Source organism: Panthera pardus, unplaced genomic scaffold (genome assembly GCF_024362965.1).
Source record: "Panthera pardus isolate Hobbes unplaced genomic scaffold, ASM2436296v1 HiC_scaffold_2, whole genome shotgun sequence".
Taxonomy (NCBI): Eukaryota; Metazoa; Chordata; class Mammalia; order Carnivora; family Felidae; genus Panthera; species Panthera pardus.
This window is the reverse complement of record NW_026526765.1, coordinates 43,947,119-43,960,700: the sequence shown is the minus strand read 5'-3', so window position 1 is coordinate 43,960,700 and position 13,582 is coordinate 43,947,119. Positions and strand designations below refer to the sequence as shown.

Below are 13,582 nucleotides of genomic sequence, written 5' to 3'. Positions count from 1 at the left end.
ACTCCGCGCGCCCGTGCGCCCGCCTGCGGCCGTTTGGGGGGGGGTGGTGTGCACGCCTCGCGCGGCCGCCGCCGTCGCTCGGACTTCTCCTCCCTCTCACGACCGTCCCAGCTCGTCTTCCTCCCTGGGCCGCCCCGCCCCGCCCACACCCCAGACTACCTGCGCGGCTGAGCGGGAGAGGAACAAGCTTTGCTCCACAGCACGGCAAAAGGCAAAATCCCCTCACGCAACTGCGTCCGCACACACGCGTGCTCCGTCGCCGGTCTATATAACCGCGACTCAGCCTAACTTGTTGCGGCCAGGTCGAGCAGGCTTGTGACCAATCCCGACTGCGTCCTCTGGGCTCTTCGAGCAGCAATTGGGTATTGCCTCAGGATGAAGGCGTGGCTCTTGATTGGCTTAGACTCATGCCTATGAGACTGTGAGGATCTCGTTTCCCTAGTAACGGATTGGCATTGAGAGAGACCAATTACTTAAAGGTACGTCAAAAAGAGGGTGGGGAGTTCTTTAACCGATACCCATAGTAGCCAATAAGTGCGTGCGGCCGCTCCCATTCGATAAAATGTGTTCCCCTGGGCGGAGATCGGTTTTCCATGCAGGAGCGGTTGCTCCACAAGGTGGGGCCCGTGTACTTTGGGGAAGTAAACCCCAAGCAACTAGGAGGTGGGCGCCAGGGAGGCCAAGGGAGCCCCTGGCCAATCACAAAGCGAGACGGAGCTGATTGACGCGGGGGTTGGACTGTGCCAAGGAGACCGAGCCCCAAGGCCTCCGTGCCCTCTGGGGAGATCCTGAGGCTCTTTCTGGCCCCGGCTTCCGTCCTCTTTCCTTTCTCTCCCTCACTTGTTGGGTCTGGCCCTGAGGCCCCTCTCCCGCCCCCTCTCCCGCCTGTTCTGCAGTTTGGTACCAGGGAAGCCAAGTGGTAAAGTTCCCGTTGTTTGGGTTTTTTCTTCTTATAGCAACTTTTTTATTTCCATACGGCCGCCTAAGGGCACTTGCTGGCTCTCACCATTAGTCAGCACTATTGTTGGACCACAGTGAAGGGAACACCGAAGGGGAAAGTAGCGGCCGTCGCGTACCTAAGATCGTGTAAAGAGGTCGCCCGTGAAAACTGCTGCCGAGTTTGAGAACACAGATGTCCACCCTGCTGTTCGTGGCAAGTGCTGCGGCAGGCCGGCCCCATGGCGGGCTCGTGGGAGTTCGCTGAGGTCTTCCCTCTCTCTTGCTGCCAAGGAACCGTAAAGTCTCTGCTCGGCTTGGTCCTTAGTGCAACATCCTGTGCGTCACCCCCATTGCCATTCAGTGTTCGAATTGCTAGGGTTGTGGGGGCTTCTTTCGTGTCGTTACTACTTTAAAAGGTAATTTGTCAAACTCCTACACGGATCCCCCCAAAGATTGCCCGAAGCACTTCAGGGGCTAAGTGGTGCTCCAGCCCGGTCCTGTCCACGTCCCTCGGTGTGTTATTGGGCCCTCTGTTGGTCACCATGAGCATTCTGTAAGGCAATACACAGACGCCTCGGTCAGTTCTCATTCCAGGCATGTGGTCTCCCGTTAAGTTTTGCAGAAAATTTGGTAAAGGAGCACCTGGAGCGTCTCCGCGGAGGGGACCGGCAGCAGCCTGCTGAGACCCGGGCGCGTCCCCTGTCGCTCCCTGAGCAGGGTCTGGCCCCAGACTGGAGACTCGCGGCCGCCCCAGGAGCCAAGTGAGAGCGTCCCTCTGCCCCCTCCAGGGCCCACTGCCGCATCGGCCTAGCTCATTCAGCATTTATGAGGTTCCTATTAAGGGCTGGGATCAGAGATGATCTGGATGCCGTCTCTGTTCTCCGTCACCCATCCAACAGACTGGGGCACTTTGCTGGCCCCGGAGCCCCCAACCAGGCATCTGGGACTAAGAAAGCTTCGGATGAAATTTAACCCAGAGAGAAAAGCTGCTAAAATTTTCTACAGTAAGGACACCCACCCACCTATTCCAACACCCCACCCATTCCATCCCACCCCCGCACCCCTCTGCCCGGATCGTGCCAGCTATGCTAAGGGTTTGGAGTTTATTCTGTTGGCAATGAAGAGCCCCTGGAAGAGTTCTTAAAGGGTGGACTGAGAGATTTGCCTTTTACAAATTGACTCTCCAAATTGAAATGCTAATGAGAGCAGATTTGCAAAACTTTAAATTTACAGATTGTAATTGAACCCAGATGGCCTATGATAACAGTCTTGGCTATTCTTAATCACGTTTGGAGGGAATTTTAAGTGAAACGGCTCTTTGTGTAAGGCTATTTGGCAATCACTATTAAAATTGTGTATCACCCAAAACAATAATAGCACTTCTTGGTTGATAGCCACTTTTTTTTTTTTTTTTTTTAACAAAGAAGCCTATACCACGGTGTTCAACTGCAGCATTGTCAGCTTTGTTAAAATATTTAAAAACTAAAAATGTAATTGCTCATCAACTGGCAAAGTGATTAGTGATATGCACATAATATAGAATACCATGCAGTAGTTTAAAAAGTAATGAGGTAGAATTACACAGATACAGATGGGTCTCCATTTGTTATTTGGACTGTTAATTGAAAAAAAAAAAAAGAAAGAAAATCAAGTTCAACAAACAAAGCAAAAAACAAAACTCCTGATTTCTGTATGTGAAAATCAGTATGTAAGTGCATAGGAAGGGTTCTAAATTTAAAACAATAGTTATTGCCCCTAGAGAATCTCCGAGCTTGGGAGCGATGAGGACAATGTATTATGTGAAAGTTTTACGAGACCATATTTATGTACTGTGTTGTGTAACGGGAGGTAGGAAGGAAGGAAGAGGAAACGGATTACCAGAGGGTGAATGTAGACAAGAACCCTCAAGTGGCTGTTACTGTCTTCCAAAGGAGAGAGCAAGTTGGCACTCTCCTGTGCTAGCCTCCCCACTCAGATCATGAAACCCTCAGGCCCCAGGTGCTGGATACTTAGTAAATGTTCAGTGAATGATTTACCACCAGTGAACTGTCAAGGCAGGGAGTCCGAGGAGATTTCCCCCCAGGGGACTTAACAGGTTTAGTTACAACCGAGTAGAGGGACGGCTGGCATCCAGTGGGCAAAGGCCAGGGATTCACAGACGCAGAAGAGAGAGACCCCACCACCACCACCACCACGCCCCTGCCATGACAAAGGACTTTCTGACCAAAAAGTCAATAGTGCCAAGGCTGAGAGACCCTGATCTGGCTATCTGAGTCAGCTAGGGGAGAGTCCCCAGCCTCCTGCTTCTCTTTCCACTGCCAAGCAAAAGCTGGATACCCCTCTTCTACACTACCTCACCCTTTCTTCCTGCCAATTTTCCCCAAAGCTATGAGAAGCAGGGAAGGAAGAAACATGGGCAAAATCCCAGAAAACTCAGCCTGGTGGTGGTGGAGGAAGTTGGGGAACAGGGAATATTAGGAAAGGAATGATCCTAAAAATATCAAGTGGATCAGTTTTTCCCAAACATAGCTAATCACTTATGAAGGGCAATTAAAAATACATGCCTGTGTGTGTCTTTCACTGTTAAATTCTCACCTGCGAACAAAGCTCTAATGAAATAACATGGATTGCAGCACTGCTCCTACTAGAAAGAGAGGAAACAACCCAAATCTAGAGCTATATGGAACTGGTTAGATATAGTACTGCAGTACAATGCACTCTTACAGTGGACTGTCAAGCAGCCATAGAGAAAATGAGGCAGATCTATGTGTACAGTCACAGAGCAATTTCCAAGAGATACCAGTAGATGGAGAAAGCAAAGTGCAGAAAATGGAAAGAGTAAAGAAGGGGAACCAATGCCATGGGGCGATTATTTCTATTAAGGTATACTCTATTGCTCTACTTATCTCTACACATATCTGGATGGTTTTGCTGTACATGCACAGGTTATGTCTATGTCTGGAAGGAGTCATAAGAAACTGTTAATGATTGTTAACGAGGTGAACTTGGGCCAGGGTGGGAGAACAGCTTAGTTTTCATTCATCCAAAGTACCCTTTGGTACTGACAATTTTTTAAACATGTACATGTATTATTTTTCAAAAGAAATTCAGTGTTAAGAATAGATTTTAATACATATACATTTTCCATAATACAAATATGGAAACTTTGATCCTTAAAACAGAGATTACTGGGGCACCTGGGTGGCTCAGTTGGTTAAGCGTCCGACTCTTGATCTCAGTTCAGGTCTTGATCTCAGGGTCATGAGTTCAAACCCCACATTGGGCCCCAGGCTGGGTGTGAAGCCTATTAAAAAAAAAAAAAGAAAAGAAAAACCAGAGAAAGAGAGTACACTTTTCTTGAGGAGCACTGAGTAATATATGGATTTGTTGAATCACTGTATTGTATACCCAAAACTAATGTAACACTGTATGTTAATTACACTGGAATTAAAATAAAATAGGAGTGCCCAGGTGGTTCAGTGGGTGGTGCATGTGACTCTTGATCTTGGAGTTGTGAGTTTGAGCCCCACGCTGAGTGTGGAGATTACTTAAAAATAAAATCTTTAGGGGCGCCTGGGTGGCTCAGTCGGTTAGGCCTCTGACTTCAGCTCAGGTCATGATCTCACCGTTTGTGAGTTTGAGCCCTGAACCCGGGCTCTGTGCTGACAGCTCAGAGCCTGGAGCCTGCTTCAGATTCTGTCTCCTTCTCTCTCTGCCCCTCCCCACTCATGTTCTCTCTCTGTCTCTCTCTCTCTCTCTATCTTCTCTCTTCTCTCTCTCTCTCAAAAATAAATAAGCATTAAAAATAAAAAACCTAGTACACTAATGATACCTCTTTAAAAAGTAAATAAAATCTTTAAAATAAATAAATAAATAAATAAATAAATAAATAAATAAATAAATAAAACAGGATAAAATACCACACATTATCCCTTTAGGTATTTGAGGGATTTTGAAAATTAGTCACTGGGGCACCTGGGTGGCTCAGTTGGTTAAGCATCTGACTCTTGATTTTGGCTCAGGTCACGATCTTCATGAGTTGGAGCTTGGGATTCTCTCCTTCCCCCTTTTCTCTGTTCCTCCCCCAGCGTTCACACCTCCCTCTCTCAAAATAAGTAAATAACATTAAAAAAAAGAAAAAGAAAAGCCAGCCTGAATGTTTTAATTGGCCTGCCTGCCAGACTGCTAACATCTTTTCTTTTTGCTCCTTACCATATAAAAGTCTAAAGAGACCCTTTACTGGCTTAGAAATGCATGCCTCCCTTCTTTGACATTGACTTTCTGCAAACATATCACCTCCTGAAACTCTACAGAATGCTGCCCATGAGCCAGGCAACCTTACTAATATTCTCTATAAAGATGATCTCATTTAATATTCACAACAACCACGGTTCTCACTTCTCAGAAACAGGCTCAGAGAGGGTAAGCAAGTGGCCCAAGGTCTCACAGCTAGGACTGGAAACTAGGACTCTGACTTCAAGTCCTTGTTCATTTACCTACTTGTCATTACTGCCCAGGGAAGAAGAATATAGCCCCAAGTAGGAAAAGGGGTTTGGCCTCCTCAGACACCCCTGAAGGGCTGGAATATTCTTTCATGCCCTTAAGCAAGCCACCAGGTAATGCAACAGAGACAGCTTTCCAGGTGGTTTGAGAGTTCTGGGATCCATGGGAAATCCTAGTAATCTGCAGGATTTAAATTTTTTTTTTTTTAAATATATATTACAAGACTACACACATATAACAGAAATGCCCAGAGCATGTTGTTCATTAAAAAGAGCATCTTGCAGGGTCACTTGGGTGGCTTAGTTGGTTGAGCCTCCGACTTCAGCTCAGGTCACAATCTCATGGTTCGTGGTTTATAAATTCAAGCCCTGCATTGGTCTCTGCACTGACAGTGTGGGCCTGCTTTAGATTCTCTGTCTCTCTCTCTCTCTCTCTCCCTGTCTCTCTCTCTCTCTCTCTCTCTCTCTCTCTCTAAAGAATAAATAAATGTTAAAAAGTTAAAAAAAAAGAGCATCTTGCAAATTATGTACAGTATATATACTTAAAAATATACCAAAACCTATATATGCATATGTGTTTATCAGCATTTGTGAAACCACAGAACAAGGTCTAGAAAGAATGCACAGCAATCTGATAGTAGTTACTGCCTCTGTGGAAGACAATAATATAAAGATTTGAAGGAAACTTTCACTTTATCTGGATTGTTTAAAAATGTTTACATAGGGGCAGCTGGGTAGCTCAGTCAGCTAAACATCTGACTTAGGCTCTGGTCATGATCTCATGGTTTGCGAGTTCGAGCCCCGTGTCGGGCTCCGTGCTGACAGTTCAGAGCCTGGAGCCTGCTTCAGATTCTGTATCTCCCTCTCTCTCTGCCCCTCCCCTGCTCATGCTCTGTCTCTCTCTGTCTCAAAAATAAAAAAAACCTTAAAACAAATTTTTTTGAATGTTTACATTAAGAAACTTTCTATGTATTATGTGATTTAAAAACTAACTTGGCATAATCCTAAGAGTGGCTTCTGAGTGCTTATTATATACCAGGCACTGAACTGAATGTTTTATGAACATTGCCTTATTTCTCACAATAATGCTATGAGATTGGTCTAATTATTATCTTTATCTTACAGGGAAAGAAAGCGAGGTTCAGAGAGGTTTATTGCCCTCAATAGCCAGGAATTGAACACAGGTTTGTCTAGATTATCTCACTAAATACAACTTCAACTCCTTGATCCCCAGAGAAGTCTGGCATAGAATAAAGGCACCAGGGGACAGCATAACAGTTGTCCTCTGACCTTTGGCTGCAGTGCTAGGAGTTCACTAAGGAGTGCGGAGGACCGTGGTGGCCCAAAGAGCTCGTGCCTTATCTAAAGAGTCCTTAGTGGTCGTTTGACTATGTTTTTGTTTTAAGATTTTATTTATTTTTTTAAGTAACCTCTACACTCAACATGGGGCTTGAACTCACAACAGGAGTTGCATGCTCTACTGACTGAGCCAGCCAGGTGCCCCATGTATGTTTTGTTCTTTTTTTTAATTGAAGTAGGGTTGACATGCAATGTTATGTTTGTTTCAGGCATATCACACAGTGATTCGACAATTCCATGCATTACTCAGTGCTCATCACGATAAATACTTACCATATAACACTATTACAATATTATTGACTGTATTCCCTATGTTGTACTTTTCATTTGTATGATTTATTTTATTGTGTTGTTTTCTGACATAGCTGTTTCCCCTCCTTCCAGGTGCCCGGCAGGATTGTACTTTCCTGCCCCCTTTAAAGACCAGCATGACCACAGGCCCCGCTTTGGCCAAAACAATGTGAGGAGAAATGACATATATCTCTTCCAGGAAGAGAAGTCTTTGGAGCTTGTGATTATTTGCTCAGGTCTTCCCTCTGCACACTAGCCCCCATATTCAAGATCCATTTGGGACCCCATTTGGGGTCCCTCAACCTAGGTCTCTGAGCAAAACTATTTGCATAGAGCCATTCCTCCAAACTGCCCAACAGGCAATGGTCATATGACAGGAACAAGAAGTAAATCTGTTGTTTTAAACCATTGAGGTTTTGTGATTATTTGTTGCAATAGCATTAATCTGGCCTGTCTTACCAGTTACAGATAAGTTTCTAGATCTTCCAGTTTTTCAGCAGACATTCAAAATCTGGATCACCCACTGTTCTTTTTTTAACATTTTATTAACAGTATAAAAGTGTTTGGCTCTCACTTTTAAAAATACAATGAAAATATTCTTTCCAAGAGGACTATAGTTGAATGTATTCCTTTTTGAAACTTTGTTTGGAATTATTTTTTAAAATGCTTTTCTTGGTCTTGTAACAAAGAAATAACTACATTTACATGTCAATCTACAAATGGATTTTTTTTTTTTACTGTTTATATTTTGAGGGGCACCTGGGTGGCTCAGTCAATTGAGCATCCGACTTTGGCTCAAGTCATAATCTCATGGTTTGTGAGTTCAAGCCCCACATCGGGCTCACTGCTGTCAGCACAGAGCCAGCTTTGGATCCTCTATCTCCCTCTCTCTCTCTCTGCCCCTCCCTGCTAGGGCAGAGAGAGGGACAAAGGATCAGAAGCAGGCTCTGCACTGACAGCTAAGAGCCCAACGCGGGGCTCGAGCTCACAACCCGTGAGATCATGACCTTAGCCAAAGTCGGACGATCAGGTGCTCAACCAACTGAGCCACTCACACGCCCCACAAATGGATTTTAAAGAACATAAAATTTACCATTTTAACCGTTTTGAAATGTCCAATTCAGTGGCATTAAATGTTCATTCATACTGTCATGCAACCGAACTCAATGTTTATAAATGTCAACTAATCAAAAAATATTTTGAGCACTTTAGGAACTAAATAAAATATGGCTGTAGGCCAGCTTCAGGCAATTTGCAACTCTGCCTGATGCCATGCTACCACTCCCAAGCCTGCACCCTAAGCCTCCTGTGCTTTGCGGCCTCTCTCTTCTCCTGCCTGGGCTTCTCTGTGGACCCTTGCATCTCAGAACACTTGACCTAGGCTAAGGATTTCTTGGTGGCTAAAGCAGTGAGGCAGCTAACACATACCTGTGTTATAACACAAAAAACCAGACACTCAATATTCCGGAGGCAGTAGACAACAGCTACAAAGGCCTTTCTATGCAAAGCTTAACCCCAGAATCTGCTGAAGGGCCAAATATTCGCGTAGGTGGGGTCCAGGCGTAAGGTCTGCCGGGACGAAGGTACCTAACCACTATCTGTGAACCTGTCACCTACACATTCCTATCCTCACAACACTGTTGGCCAGAAAGGGCCCATTTCTCAAACCTGCTGGTTTAATGATAAAGTGACTTATCCAAGTTTGCAAGGCTAGTAAGGAGACTGCTGGGTAGTCTAGAACTCAGAATTCCTAAATTCTGCTTTTTAAAAAATATTTTTCTCTGTGATTCTTAATACGTACTTATTATAAAAAAAGTGGCAAAGGTAGAAAAAAAAATGGAAATAAAAATCACCTATAATATTGGAACTGGTAATGGTAGTACACATAGATCTGAAGATATAAAAATGTAGTTAATAAAGCTTTGAGAGGCAAAAAAGTTTGGTTTTTTTTTTTAGTTTATTTTTGAGAGAGAGAGAGATCACGTAAGTTGGGGGGTGGGAAGAGAGAGGGGGGAGAGAGAATCCCAAGCCCCAATGTGGGGCTCAAACTCACAAACCATCAGATCAGAACTCACGAACCATCAGATCGTGACCTGAGCTGAAGTCAGATGCTTAACTAACTGAGCCACCCAGGCGCCCCCAAGAAAACCTTCTTTAAGAGGCAATCTGACTCTATCAAAATTGAAAATGAATAGCAATTTCACATTAGGCATTTATTTTACTTTTTTTTTTTTAATTTGAGAGAGAGACCGTGCACAACCTGGGGAGAGGGGCTGAGGAAGAGAGAGAGACAGACAGACAGACAGACAGAGAATCCTAAGTAGGCTCCACACTCAGTACAAGGTGCTCCACCCCATGACCCTGAGATCATGCATGACCTGAGCCGAAATCAAGAGTCAGACGATTCAACCAACTGAGCCACCTTGGCACTCCTATCCTACATAAAATTTTAAGCAACGACCTAGGTATATGGATTGTTATGTAATCATTATCAGCACCATCTCGCGGTCCGTGAGTTCAAGCCCCGCGTCAGGCTCTGTGCTGACAGCTCAGAGCCTGGAGCCTGCTTCAGATTCTGTGTCTCCCTCTCTCTCTCTGCCCCTCCCACGCTCAAGCTCTGTTTCTCTCTCTCTCTAAAATAGTAAAACATTAAAAAAAAAAAAAGACACATTAAAAAAAAAGAAAGAAAAAGAATGTGTCAGGGGCAAGTACCAGGAAGTCTGAGTAGCAGTAACTGAAATAAAGAAGGAATTACATTTCTCACATACCAAGTCTGGAGGCAAGCTGCAGTGGGCATTGGTTGAGTGAACACACAGTCAGAACAAGCGTCTCTGTGATTCTCTTGGCATTTCTTTCATGGTTACAGTCTAGATATCACATCAATATTCTGGTCAGGAAGGAGAAAGGAGTGGTATCTGTTCCCCTTGTGAAGAAAGCAAGAGCTTTCCAGAAACCTTGTAGCAGACTTCTGCTTCTGACTCATTGGCCAGGGCACGCTTGGCTGCAAGGGAGGATGGGAAAGCAAATATTTAGGGGATGCAGGGATCTGGCCTCTACAGGAGCAAGAGAGAAAAGACTGGGAATGAGTATTGGATTAGCCAACCAATGGTTTCTGCCACAGGGACTGGTGGAATAAATTATAATACAACTGAATAATATAACATTATGTATCACTGAACAGAACAAAGGGAATATGTACAAGAATAAACTCTGATACTTTGTAAAGTGAGAAAAGCAAGTTGTAAAATTGTGTATAGTATGCCTTCTGTTTAAAAAGGGGTAGTCAGGGGCATCTGGGTTTCTCAGTCCGTTAAGCAGCTGATCCTTGATTTCAGCTCAGGTTGTGATCTCTCAGTTCATGAGTCCAAGCCCCTCATCAGGCTCTGTGCTGATGTATGGAGCCTGCTTAGGATTGTCTCCTTTCTCTCTGTCCCCCCGCTCAAAAATAAATAAATGAACCAAAAAAAAGTTAAAAAGGGGTAAATAGGGTAGACGAGGGAAACTTGCTTTTCCCTGTATACCCTTTTGTGCTATATGAAATTTTCATGTATTTATCTTTTTAAGGGAATTTAGTGTTTGAGGACCTTATTTCTTTTTTTTTTAATTTTTAAAAAAATGTTTATTTATTTTTAGCAGAGAGAGAGAGAGACAGAGCACGGGGGAGGAGCAGAGAGAGAAGGAGACACAGAAACGGAAGCAGGCTCCAGGCTCTGAGCTGTCAGCACAGAGCCCGACACGGGGCTTGAACTTACAAACCATGAGATCATGACCTGAGCTGAAGCTGGACGCTCAACCAACTAAGCCACCCAGGCACCCCTATTTGAAATTTTTCAGATTTGGGGATTTTGCATGTAATCCTACATGCATGCCAGATAACTTCTATTAACATTTGCTGCAGTGCATTTCAGGCTTATTTGTATGTAAATAAATGGAATTTACTCAGATATTTGCATATAAGAACTATAATCCTATACATTTTCCCCTCTTCACTGATCAACCTTCATTTGTCCTATCTGATGAGTTTCCATAATGTTGCCTGTCATTAAATTGTGCTCTCTCTGCTTAACCTCCCTCTTCCTCAATTCTCTAACCTGTTCAGTCTTCCTCTGCCTTTCCTTTAATATCCTCTGCCCCTTCCCCCTCTGCAGTGATCTTGCTTTCCCAGCCCCAGTGCACAGTTGACCCCAGTGTTACCAAGATTTTAAGCCTTGCCTTCACTGGACCTAAGGAAATGCCTGGCAGGTGGGAAGGAGATGAAGGGCTAAGGGGTGAGCATTTTGCCCATAGGGGAAGAGACAGTGCCAGGGAAGCAAGGAGAAATTCCAGCAATTATAAGAATTGTAATGTTTTGATGCCTATCCTGTGCCAAGTAATGTGCTAGGGGTTTGCATACAGAATCCTACTTATTCTTCCCAAGAATACCACAAATAGATTGCTTTGAGGAAACCATATGTCCCAGTTTGCCTGGAACAGTCATGGTATATGCCCTATAGTCCTGGTATCCCCTTTCGCTCTCAGAAGGTTTGGATAAAAAATTGTGTAGTCACTTGGGGCATCTGGATGGCTCAGTCAGTTGAATGTCTGACTCTTGGTTTCAGCTCAGGTCATGATCTCATGGTTGGTGAGTTCAAGTCCCCTTTCGGGCTCTGCACTGACAGTACGGAACCTGCTTGGGATTTTCTCTCTCCCTCTCTCTCTGCTCCTCCCCTGCTCTCATGCTCTTTCTCTAAATAAATAAACTTAAATTGTAAAGTCACCTTAACTATCCCTGTTTTATAAATGAGGGTATTAAGGCTTAGAGAGGTAAAGAAATCTGCTCAAGGTTATACAGCTGCAAATGAAAGGGCTTAAATTCAAACTCTGGTCTATATGGCTTTGTATGGTCTGCCTAGACTGAAATTTCTTCCCCCAAAATTCACATGTAGAGGCCCTAACCCCCAAAATGACTGTGTTTGGAGATGGGCCTTTGAGAAGCTGATAAAGGTTAGATGGGCTCCTAAGCATGGAGCACTAATCCAATAGGGCTGGTGCCCTTATGAAAGGAGGAAGAGGGGCACCTGAGTGGCTTAGCTGGTCAAGCACCCAACTCTTAATTTTGGCTCAGGTCATGATCTCACGGTCATGGGATCGAGCCCTGTGGCCTCTACACTGAGCACGGAGCCTGCTTGGTCTCTTACCCTCTCTCTCTGCCCCTTGCCCTCTTGCTCTTTCTAAATAAAAATAAATAAACATTTAAAAAATAATAAAAGGAGGAAGAGACACCAGACCTAGCTCTGTCTGCCATGTGAGGACATAGCAAGAATGCAACCACTGCAAGCCAGGAAGAGAGATCTCACTGAGAACCGAACCAGCCAGCACTTTGATCTTGGATTTTCCAGCCTCCAGAGCCATGAGAATTGAGAAATAAGTGTTGTTTAAGCCACCCAGTCTGTGATATTTTGTTATAGCAGCCTGAGCAGACTAACATAGGCTCCAATTTCCATGCTTTACCACTCACCATGCTGGAAGTGGACCTCCTCATTCAGAGCTGGTGTGAGTCAGTGGCCTAGATTTATCCCTTCCATTTCATGTTCTTGAACCTAGACCAAGGATAGATCCATTATCCTCTTTCCTAAACCAAAGTAGGCAGGTTGTTGCCACTCCCTGTATCAGCGTGAGTCTAATCAGGAGAGAGAAACCACACCATAATTTGAACAAGGAGAATTTAAAGAGTATAATGAGTCTGTGATAATGAGGCATCGGCTTATAAGAAGGAAAGAGAACTCTGAAGAATATAGAAACAGCAGGTACAAGGAGCAGCCACTGCTGGTAGGGCCAAGACAGTAACATAGAGCATCCAAGGGAGAATCCCCCAATCCCCATGCTAGGCTGAGATCCCAGGCCTCGTGGCCCACTGAATGGCAGAGAAGTAGTTATGATGTCATGCAGGTGGAACTTGCTAGAAAGCCACACTCTAGGCTGGAAAATTTCCCTCGAGGGTACCGGAAAAAGCTATTCAAAGAGAGGCACTTCACTGTAGGGGGACAGATTCTGAGGGAAGCTGCTGGCCTCATGGTACTGCCCATTCCTGTTACACAGCAGGAGTCCGGTGCTGAGGAAGCTGTCCTCAGAAGCTGGCCATGAGGCAACCACACACACTGAAAGGACCTGGTGAGTGAACACACTGGAACCAGGAAGGAAAACCTTTCCCCTTCCAGTGCCTCTCCAGAGCCTTCACTGACAAGGTTTAACATCCTGCCAGTGGGGAAAGGAAAAAAATATGTAAAGGGTCCAGATCCATTTTCATAAAGCAAGCCCAAAAAAGATGAGTTGGAGGTGAGACACTAAATTATGAGCACACCTTCTCAAAAACGTTTCATGTATTAAGACTTTAGTTTTCCTCAACCAGTGGTTCCCCAAACCAAAAGGGGGAGGGGTACTAAAAGTATACCTGGAAATTAAGGGGCAGTGAATCTAGGATGAAGCCTAGAAATCTGGGTTATTAGTAGGCT

The 13,582-nt window shown here is 44.6% G+C and overlaps 1 protein-coding gene and 2 long non-coding RNA genes across 3 annotated transcripts in view; 1 reads left to right on the top strand and 2 right to left on the bottom strand.

Moving 5' to 3' along the window:
- G3BP1 (G3BP stress granule assembly factor 1) overlaps positions 1–272 on the bottom strand; it is a 36,322-nt gene extending 36,050 nt beyond the window's left edge. Inside the window, exon 1 of the mRNA XM_019464475.2 lies at positions 160–272. The gene's annotated coding sequence lies outside the window, so the exon portion shown is untranslated. The remainder of the gene's footprint in view (positions 1–159) is intronic.
- Positions 273–366: 94 nt separating this feature from the next.
- Positions 367–7,501, top strand: LOC109275991 (uncharacterized). Its single transcript, XR_002084474.2, has 3 exons — positions 367–479; positions 6,567–6,625; positions 7,185–7,501. It is a non-coding gene; the product is annotated as an uncharacterized LOC109275991 (long non-coding RNA).
- On the bottom strand, positions 4,046–10,058 carry LOC128778254 (uncharacterized). Its single transcript, XR_008423717.1, has 2 exons — positions 9,860–10,058; positions 4,046–4,243 (listed from the first exon to the last, which is right to left on the bottom strand). It is a non-coding gene; the product is annotated as an uncharacterized LOC128778254 (long non-coding RNA).
- Between the last annotated feature and the right edge of the window lie 3,524 nt (positions 10,059–13,582).